Source organism: Montipora foliosa, chromosome 9 (genome assembly GCF_036669935.1).
Source record: "Montipora foliosa isolate CH-2021 chromosome 9, ASM3666993v2, whole genome shotgun sequence".
NCBI lineage: Eukaryota > Metazoa > Cnidaria > Anthozoa > Scleractinia > Acroporidae > Montipora > Montipora foliosa.
The window spans coordinates 39,020,239-39,030,238 of record NC_090877.1 but is presented as its reverse complement, the minus strand read 5'-3'; the positions used below and the strand labels follow the sequence as shown (position 1 = coordinate 39,030,238).

At 37.5% G+C, this 10,000-nt stretch overlaps 1 protein-coding gene across 2 annotated transcripts in view; it reads right to left on the bottom strand.

Moving 5' to 3' along the window:
- LOC137970295 (uncharacterized) overlaps positions 1-6,926 on the bottom strand; it is a 34,730-nt gene extending 27,804 nt beyond the window's left edge. Inside the window, exon 1 of one of the 2 annotated variants that reach the window (XM_068816819.1) lies at positions 6,870-6,926. The gene's annotated coding sequence lies outside the window, so the exon portion shown is untranslated. Of the gene's footprint in view, positions 1-1,124; positions 1,189-6,869 lie in introns of those variants that run through there. The other variant, XM_068816817.1, reaches the window with a different exon arrangement.
- Between the last annotated feature and the right edge of the window lie 3,074 nt (positions 6,927-10,000).

The window sequence follows — 10,000 nt, the reverse complement described above, 5'->3', positions numbered from 1 at the left end:
GGTAATTTAAAGGACTCATCCGAAAGCCAGAGAATGACATTATGAAGAATTTGGTGAAAAGAATGTTCCACAACGCAAGTTTTCTTGTTTCCGGTGTTATTTTGCAGCGGAAACAACCGCCTTCGCGTCGCAAAGGCATTTATCTTCTACCTTTTTTTTTCGTGGGTTAAATTTGGTGAGCTTCATTCGTGGGAAACTGAGTTTGTGGTTATTTTGGTAAGGCAACTTACAATGTCTCGTGTAACCATGAACTTTTTTAATTTCAGTAATGTTTATGCAAAATAATTATATTGTGCAGCGGCGCTTTGTTCCCTCGTAGTTCAAGGGCCCAAAAACTCAAGGAAACGATATTTAAACTCATTGTTCCCATTGAATAATCCCTTATCAAAATTTTTGGTTTTCAGAGAAACACAAACTGTTTCCGTCTTGTTGAAATTGGAGGGGCGGACTTCGAAAAATACAACACCAGCAAAGGCACGCGAAGCGACGAATTGTTGTTCAAACCTGTGTTTTCATCGGGTTCTGGATGAGTGGATTTGTTTAGCGTTTAAATGATGATCCAAATCGTTTAACTGTCTATGCCGTTATTTTATTATACGGAGGAAGAAACTGTTTCAACGCTTTCTCCGAAGCGTTAAACGCTAACAGTTCTGTAAAAAACGATTTTGCAAAAGCGTTAAACGGAAGCTAAGTTCAGAAAAACGAAAGGGAAAATCGTTTATACCTTAGCATTGGTGTTTAAAACGGTTTGAAACGAATACGAAACGGTTTTCGCCGTTAAACGAAAAATCGTTAGTGTACGTTTTCCCTTTCCCGGTCACATATATATGTGTGTGTGTGTGGCCGCCTTGTTTTGCTTTTCAGGCCAATCGAAATTATCATTCTTCTTAAGCCCTTGGGGTTTTCAAAGTTGTAAATTACAAGTTTTCAGTTTTAGTAGACGATGATATGCTGCTTCTTCAAATGGATTATTAGAGCTCGTTCGCTAACTCTTTCAAATTTACAACAACAACAAAAACAAAAAAATAATAACTTTGGTTGAATTTCCAACGGCTATCAACTGTCAACTGAAGCCCTGTAAAGTTCTCCTTTGGAAGTGTAATAAAGAAAGTGTAAAACATTACCTCATGCTTTATCTTCCTTGTAATGCAGAACGCCTCCTTAGCTTTGGTGCTTTCTTGAATCAACTCGCGTTATGCAAAGTAGTCATTTGTTACTGGGTTGCCATTGGCAATCCAATTAGAAAATACCTTTTTTTTTCTCTTCCGTGTCGGGAAATGTCTTTCCTGACACTCCCTTGGTAAGAAGTATATTTGTGGGTAGAGTTACGTGCGCGTACTTTTGGTAGGTTTCAGGGGCATTCGTTGGACACAGTATAATATTTAGTTGGCCTGCAAGACGTCGAAAGTCATCGTAACGCGAATAACGTTTAAGTGGATCTTTAAACAAAATGCACCCTTATGGAGCTCAAGAACGGAAAGTCCATTCTATAAACAAGACAGGCGGTGAAAAATAAATATCTAGAATCTTAAAAGAGCTGAGTAAGGGTCTCAAAGTAGCTCCAAAATGATTCTGACTTTTCGCGTAAAAGAATAATCTAAGTCAAGGATAACTGCCAAGGTTGCATGTCCCATTAAAACTAGGGTAAATTTACAAATTCATTCACCCATGTCGTGCGTAATTTTATTCTTTGTTGAAGCGTCGAGATCTATTTCAACTTGTACCACCTTGTTAAGAACGATATTCTGACCTTTTGCCAGAGAGAAAGTACGCAGTCCACAAGGCCGAGTGAAACTCGGTAAACAGGGTATCATAATCCGACTGGATGGAGGACAGTTCGAATTTGTACCCCGTCATGATAGAATTTTTCATCAAAAGCGAAAATTAAGGTCATTTTAACGAATTCTTTTCCTTTTATCACCATCCCAATAGTGCAGACAAAATAGTTTCTTTAATTGTCGCGTTCAGGGTTTGAAAGTTATTTGATCACACACAATTTGCAAAGTACATCTTCAATTTCGACAGTGAAGATGATGCTTGGTGAACAATCGCTGCCTGAGTCACGCAAAGCGCAGGATCGATACTCCCACGTTCATATCAACATATATATCAAAATGTGAATACTTGTAATAGTTACAACTCAAACAACAAAGGTTTTAAGCTATTAATAATACTAGTTTGAAGAAAGGATTTATGACAAGTTATTAGTTAAGTTTCTTTCTCCTGTGTTGGTTTACGTGTTTCGTTACTCCACACCTACATCTAATTTTACCATTGATAGATTTCCACATTTTTTTTTTTTTCATTTTCCGCTGACGATTCAATGTGGGATCGGCTAAAAACTAGAACCCTTAAGGGGTTCAGTCTCGCACTATCTAACTGCATTGAACCCCCACTGAATGCTGTATCTTTCACGTTACGAACGCGTACGTTTAACGAGAACTCGCGCGCGCCTTAAGTGGGATTATAAGAGTGTCTTGGTCCTGAAAGATATTTTGGAACAGACGGATAGGGGTGCACAAAATAAACTATCCGCCATCTGCCGATGTGAAATTAAAATTGACAAAATCTACACTTTGACTTGACATTATGATCAAGTAAATTATTGATTTTTCAACGATGGGGTTATATTACTTTGCTGTTATTCTACAATTACAAATGCTCGTGAAGTGACCAAACAAGTCCCGCTTTGCTTTGCCCAAGTTTTCGTTTCTTTGTTTTTCGTTTGAAAGTTTCTACCCGAGTCTTTGTGAAAAGTTCGCTCACACATACGCTTTTAATGGTAGATGGGTTGCGTGATTCATTAAAATGGTATTTTATTGTTTTCGTGAAAATAAACTGAACCACTTTTGTCAGTCAATGGTTATCTACACAAGGTAATTTAAAGCACGAAACCAAAAGTCATACTAATGGCATTATGAAGAATTTTGTGAAAAGAATGTTCCACAATGCGTTTTCTTGTTTCCGGTGTTCTTTCGCAGCGGAAACAACCGCCTTCACGTCGGAAAAGCACTATCTTCTACCTTTTTTTTTTTTTTCGTGGGTTAAATTTGGTGAGCTTCATTCGTGGAACTGAGCTTGTGGTTATCTTGTAACCACAACCGTTTTTTAATTTCAGTGATGTTTATGCAAAATAATTATATTGCGCGGTGGCGCTTTGTTCCCTCGTAGTTCAAGGGCCCAAAATCTCAAGAAAACGGTATATTTAAACTCAGTCTTCACCTTTGTGCAAAGAGAAAACAACTACCACGTTACAGTCAAATTTACGGCTGAAATATCAGACTCAGAAATTACATTCTTAGACACGAAAGTGTACAAAGGCGAGAGATTCAATAGAGATCCACCCTTGATGTGCAAACACATTATAAACGGACAGAGACCTTTCAATACACGAATTTCTATTCGTGTCATCCACCAAGCGTTAAGAAAGGATTCATAAAAGGAGAAAGGCTACGCCTCTTAAGAACAAATTCATCAGTCTTGACGTTTAATAATAACATGCAGAGTTTCAGAACACGTCTAAAGAATAGAGGATACCAAAAAAAATTTTCAGAAAAAATCCTATCTGAACTTAACTTCACGTATAGAGAGAGGTCACTTGAGAACAAAGACAACAGCACACAAAAGAAAATATTGCCTTTCGTGACACAATACCACCCGGCTTTGCCTAACCTCAAGAACACATTTATGGGAAATGACACCTTATTCAAAACCAACCGCACCATAGAGAAGTATTTAAGGAGCCACCCATACTATCATATCGCAAAGGAAAGTCGTTAAAAGACACCTTAGTCAGAGCTAAACTTTGAAGGCATAGATTTTAGAATCGCTTGCGAATGGCAGGAGTCGCACAGGCCCGTCAACACTTTTTTAACATTGAAAATTAAACTAGTGAGTAAATGACCTCACTTTGCCCTAGATACAACTCTCTGAGGTCTAATCAGTCACGTTCTTTTTTCTTAGGAGCAAATACCCGTTTCCTTTTGTCAATCTGGCTTTTTACATAATATTTCACCGATCTCCAGTCTTTCTGCTTAAGGGTATCACCGGCTGTAAAAATGCGTCAATTTTTCCTGGAACATGTCTCTCCCTTATCCAGTGGGAGAGATACTTAAATACAGCTTCCTTTTCATCTGTTGACCATTTTGTTTAAGTAGTGGGCTCCGCCGAAAATAAAGTAATTTACGTTAATGCATGTTTTTAGATATGATCTCATGGTATGTGTTTGTAAAAGCCAAAAAGACCAAATAAAAATGAACCTGGCGGTTGGTAACGAAAAAAGAAACACAGTAGTAAAATGGGTTTTTATGCTTCTAGCCTGCGTAGCAAGCGTTCCTGTTCGACAGAAGAGCTCCGAAACGACTTTCCGGAAACTGGCCGCGCGAAAGTTGGGGGAAGAGACTAAGGGAACGCTTGCAAGACCCCCAATTTCGGAAAAACGCCCACATTTTAACCGTTGACTTAACACACGCTGATTGACGTCTTATTAACAAATTAGCCAATAACAGGTAACCATGTTAACACAATCAAATGAAACCATGTTGTCTCGCAGTGATGAGCGCAAATTTCTATTGCGTCGAGAAGCCTGAAAATTTTTCAGGGCTTCAACGGGATATGAACCCGCGATCTCGCGATACCTGTGCGATGCAAAAAAAAAAAAAAAAAAAAAAAATTTCAGGCTTCTCGACGCAATAGAAATTTGCGCTCCTCACTGCGAGACAACATGGTTTCATTTGATTTCATACCCGCAGTGCAATATATGATGAATTTCATATATATCTTTCACTCATGTTAACACAAGTTGACTTCCGTCAAAACAAACCAAGGCACCTAGGAATCGAAACACACCCAAGCGATCAAGGCAGAATTTGCCAGTGTGATTTTAAAGTTAAATTTGTAACAGCAGCTTCTCAGCCGGGTACGACTGGTTAAGTTTCTTCTGAGAATTTGTTTAAACCCTCGAAAACAAAAGAAACTTACGGACAAATTCTAGCTGATATTTGCAGAGCGGTTGGAAAGAAGCTGTCGAAAACAACAGCCAATTTTCAGACTGTGACGCGTAAGCAACCCGTGCGCTCGTAAAATACGAAATTTAGGAACATAACTTGTACAGAGTTCGATGAGTAGTAAGGCAAAACAAAAACTGACTATGAAACCATTTAAGAGGTTTTAGTTTAAAACTAGTGACGATTTCAGTGGAACTTGCTGGATATTTCTTGGTGAAGAATGGTTAACGAGTCGAAATGAATCGTACTAAATCTCTTGGAAATTACAGATAAACGTCCTCGCTAGTTTGATATTCCACAGTAAGTTTTTGGTTAAATCGTCACGAAATAGTAGATGAAATAGTAAGTAAAAGTGCTTGAAAAAATCGCACGACTGTACAGAGGAGTCGCTTTCTTCTCACAACAAGAGAACATTTAACAGGGGAGCCGCGTAATTGTCTTCACCTTATCTAAGTCCATGAAATAGGACTCAAGCTTACACTAGGCAAGGTAAGCAGAGAATTTGACGAATACAGTTTATTTCCTTGATCCCGAAACATATGGATTCTGATAGTTCACAGGCATTTTATTAATGCATTCTGCATAAATATAAAGTATAATTTACAAGCGAACGAAAAGCTTACTTCAGTCCAGTCCAAACTTTTCGTCAAGAATAAGTGCTGCCAAAATCTTTGGTCAATCGATCTACCTACAAGAGGCCTTTCTGCTTGCCAGTTCAACGAATATAAGTATTAGAGGGAAGGGCTATGATTTAAGGTCAAATTTTACAAACTTTTCGTTATTGATAAAGCGAGGAAGAGTAAATCAAGTATCAGTGGTGTGGTAGGAAACCCAAAAAGCCAGTCATTGCCTTTGGAAGGTTTAGCAAGTACGGTTTCAGTCGTTTGTTGAGATCTGAACATTGCATAGGTCAGATCAAGATTCAATCGACACTCAAGAGTCAAAGAGAATTACAAAAGTCTTACTTTCATATCTAATTTGGTGATAGAGAATGCGTATTCCTTGAGGAATGTGCTCAAAATTTAGAAATAAATGCATTTGATTTTGGGACCTGGCGAGGGTAGTTCATTTTGAACAAACGTTTCATACTTTCCGACTTTATCAGTTAAAACCGATACGTAGTATCAAATAAATTTAAAGAAACCAATTGTTTTTTTTTCTGAACAAAGAACAACGGGGAACATGTAATAAAACAGCATTAGCTTGAACAAACTGTAAACAAAATAAACTGGTAATATTTAAAGTGACAAATGTCTCGTTTTTTATCAAATGATGAATAAAATTTTCCCACTGCACGAAGTTGGCAACCAGAAAATAACAGACAAAATTGCTTTTGTGTGTGCTAATTACAAAAAGTCTTTCATTACAACATGCTTTGTTTTTGTTTTGTTAGTAACAAGTTTCAATTTCAACTGAAGCAGGTTACACTAACTAGCTATTCCATCTAGGATACCCCCCGTGGCTGAAAATAAAAAGAATTGTTTGTATATACTAGCATGGAGCGCTCGCTGGGGTCCCTTACTGGCTTCAGCTGCGAAGAAATTGCAATAAGACTGATAATTATAACAAAAGTTCGGTGAAAGAAACCGTGTTACAGTATCTCCTCCTTTTTGGTCTTCACGATAACGTATTGCTTTAAACCTTGTTCAGTCTATTTGGGTACTGAAGTTGCGAAAGAACTTAAACGATGAAAGATTAATTCAAATCGACGGCACAGTGTTCTAAACCTGTCGCTCCTCATCACTGATCGATTTGTATTTAACCGGATCGCATTTTTTTCACTAAGTTAAAAAAAAACAAAGCATTTCCGGTGAATTGTATTAAGCATCGAACAATATAAAAATAATCCAAAAAAGTACTTACCTCATTAATGTTTCTGTGGAAAGCCTTTAAATCCGTGTCAAAATACGTCCAGGTTAAGATCAGGTTTAAATATTACTTGCAAAATGTATTATTCAACAAAATTGGTCAAACACCCTCGCTCTCCTCTAAAGGCTCATGCGCTTTGGAGAGAGAGGTCTGGGGAGACGTGAAATTAACTTACAACTATTGAAAGGGTTAATGTTTATCAGTAAATCCCTTGGAGTGCTAAATTATGGAAACCTGTAATGGAAATCAAAATTAAAAAATTGAGGAGACCTGAAAGAAGATATCAGCAGGCTTGCGGTCCTAAAGCGTACAAGTCTTTTGAAACTCGACAAACCATGTATAATGCCCTTATTTTTCCCTATTTTGACTATTCCAGCTGTGTGAGGGGATACAAAGGGAAAGGGCTGGTAGAAAATCCACATAAACTTCTTGGATGAACTGGATTGGGAAGCTCTAGAAATTAAGATAGGATAAAGATACAACTTGCCATCTCGATGTACAAAATATCTCATCATCTTTCTCCCTCTTAAAAATGAAATATTTTGAAGAATGTTCCAGACGTTCACTCTTACAACCTAACAAATTCATCAATCAACTTGCATCTATATATTCATATCTTCTCGTTACCATGTAATATTATCCTCTATTTATTATTCCACTATTATGTCAGTTTACCATATTCGGTCAAGAGAAAGCGCAAAATATGAGACGGTAATAATAAGTAGTGTCTCGGTTTGACCGGTTAAGAACAGAGCAAATACGGACGGAACGGGAGTTTTTCAATGAAACAAATTGTTTTAAACAAGATGCAAAGCCTGAGAATTTAGCTTGTCATCGCTTGTCACTCGTCATTTTGTTTATCCAATCATATAAAGATCTTTGGCTAGCTTTTTGTGCTGTTTACACCTTTCGCACGCTTCCTGAAGGACAGATGATGCCTTTTTTTTTCAAAACACTCTTATCAAATAGAATTGAAGCAAAATAACACCTGTTTTGTAGTGGAATAATAAATCTCTTATTCGATGCCCCTGCGGGGCTCGGAAAAATACTACGCAAGTCGCAAAATATCCGCGCGTATTATCTGTTTTATTACATCAATTTAGAAATCAGGTGATCCTTGCAATCGGATTGGATCTCGGCAGCGTGATTTATTCCCAAATCGCACTATTTTTACTGGGTTGCCAAACCCAGTCGGAATCTGCGTTGTATTTCGTGGTTTTTTTATTTTTTTCCGTGTCGGGAAAAGTCTTGCCCGTCACTCCCCTGCTAGGTGGTGTCTTTGTGCATAGAGTCTTCTGAGCGTATTTTGTTAGGTTTGAGGGGGGTGGGGTAATGCGTAGATTTCTCCGGTGCACACGGGAGGACATTTAATTATTAACCTGGAATGGCGTCGAAAGTCAGTGTAACGCGAATGGCGTTTTAGTGCATCTTCAAACAAAATATACCCTTATGGAGCTCAAGAATGGAACGTCAATTGGATAAACAAAACAAGCGGTGAAAAATTTAAAGCGACTAGTAATGGTCTTTGACAACAATTTCATTTTTCGCCGTTGGATATCAAGTAAGCTTTGTTTCTAATAATTTACTAACTTGTTATTATATACAACACTGAGGTCAAATGGCAATTCTTTTATCGATTTAACAAACATTGAAGGAATCGAACTCCTTGAATGCATCACTGTGTTTACTATAAGTCGCATCTAAGTTGTCTAGCAAGTTACATTCATTTGAGTGACTCAACCCTGCAAAGATAACAAAAAATTGGAAATGTGACAGTGAAAATTTATTTGAATGAAAGCTTGTTGTCTATTTTGTGCTTTATTATTTACGGTCAAAGTTCTTTCGAAAAGGGTTTGATGTGAACTATCAGAAATTTATTTAATTGCATATGCTTTGTGACACCGATTGTGTGTCTCGTTTGCACGCACACAATTGAAATAGGAAGGTTTTCTTGCCTCTTATAGCAAATATGTTGTTTGTTTCAATAAATGTTTCGCTGGAAAAGATTTATGTGAAATTTCCACCTTTTGTAAATTTATCATGTTGTGTGATTTTCGAGCTTAACAAATTTGCATACGTGTGTTGAAATGTGATACGGGGAGGATTTTTGTGGTAATGCACTGTAAGCAGCGCATAAGTCACGAAAATAAACAGGTCTGTTGGAAGCGTGCTTGAGTTTCAACAAAATGAGCCCCACAATCGGCAAAAAATTGTGACGCTGGTGAATAATAAAGTAGCTGCTATTCCCAAAACGATTGAATTACCTGGTGATAAATAACCTCGTCTTGGAGAGTAAAATTTTGACTTTGCAGAAACAATGGTCATCCTCAAGAGTTGGGCGATTGTGATCTTTGTGTTGAATTCGCACATTTTTTGTCAAACTTTATAACACTTGAAAGAAAAAGAAAACTAAAAAAACAAAAACCCGGTATCTTGCCATCATTTGACACAGATGCATCACTGTTTTGCGAGTAAACACGCTGCGATGTCACTTTCGATTTTGCGATTTACTCGGTGCAGCCAAAAGGACAATAACAAAATTCAACTCAGCAAAAATCTCCCAAAATGTTTTTCGCTGATGGTAACTTTTTATATTCGTGGTTCAAACTTAATGTTGTTTTCATGTCGTAAATTTTGTTATTGATGGCAAAATATTTTATTTTCGATCGACCGTCCTGAAAACTTCCTTCCGCTCTTCCTAAAAACTGTGTAGCCACAATTTTAAAGAACCCTTTTAGAGTAGCAGTAGTTACAGTACAGCGAGAAAAAAGCTCTTAGGCTTAAACAGTAAACAAGTGCTAAAATGAAAGCTAAAATTCTAAAAGAGTGCTTATGCCTAATCACTGAAACGAGAGCTTACGAGTGCTAGGCAGGCCCAAACACTTCATCACGATCAGAGCGTTACACAAGGCGATTTCGTGACCACAGTGTTGAATGCATGAATTCTTTCATTTATTTACTTTTGCATCAATATTTGTTTTGCATAAAGCAAGCTAACAAAATCTGTACCTTGCTTGGTTCGCATTTGTTAGCGTTAAAATAGAATTTTCGGTCCTATGCTTCTGTTACGAATTGGTATATTCAGTTAGGACGCCCATCCAGATACTAACCCCGCCGGAGATAGT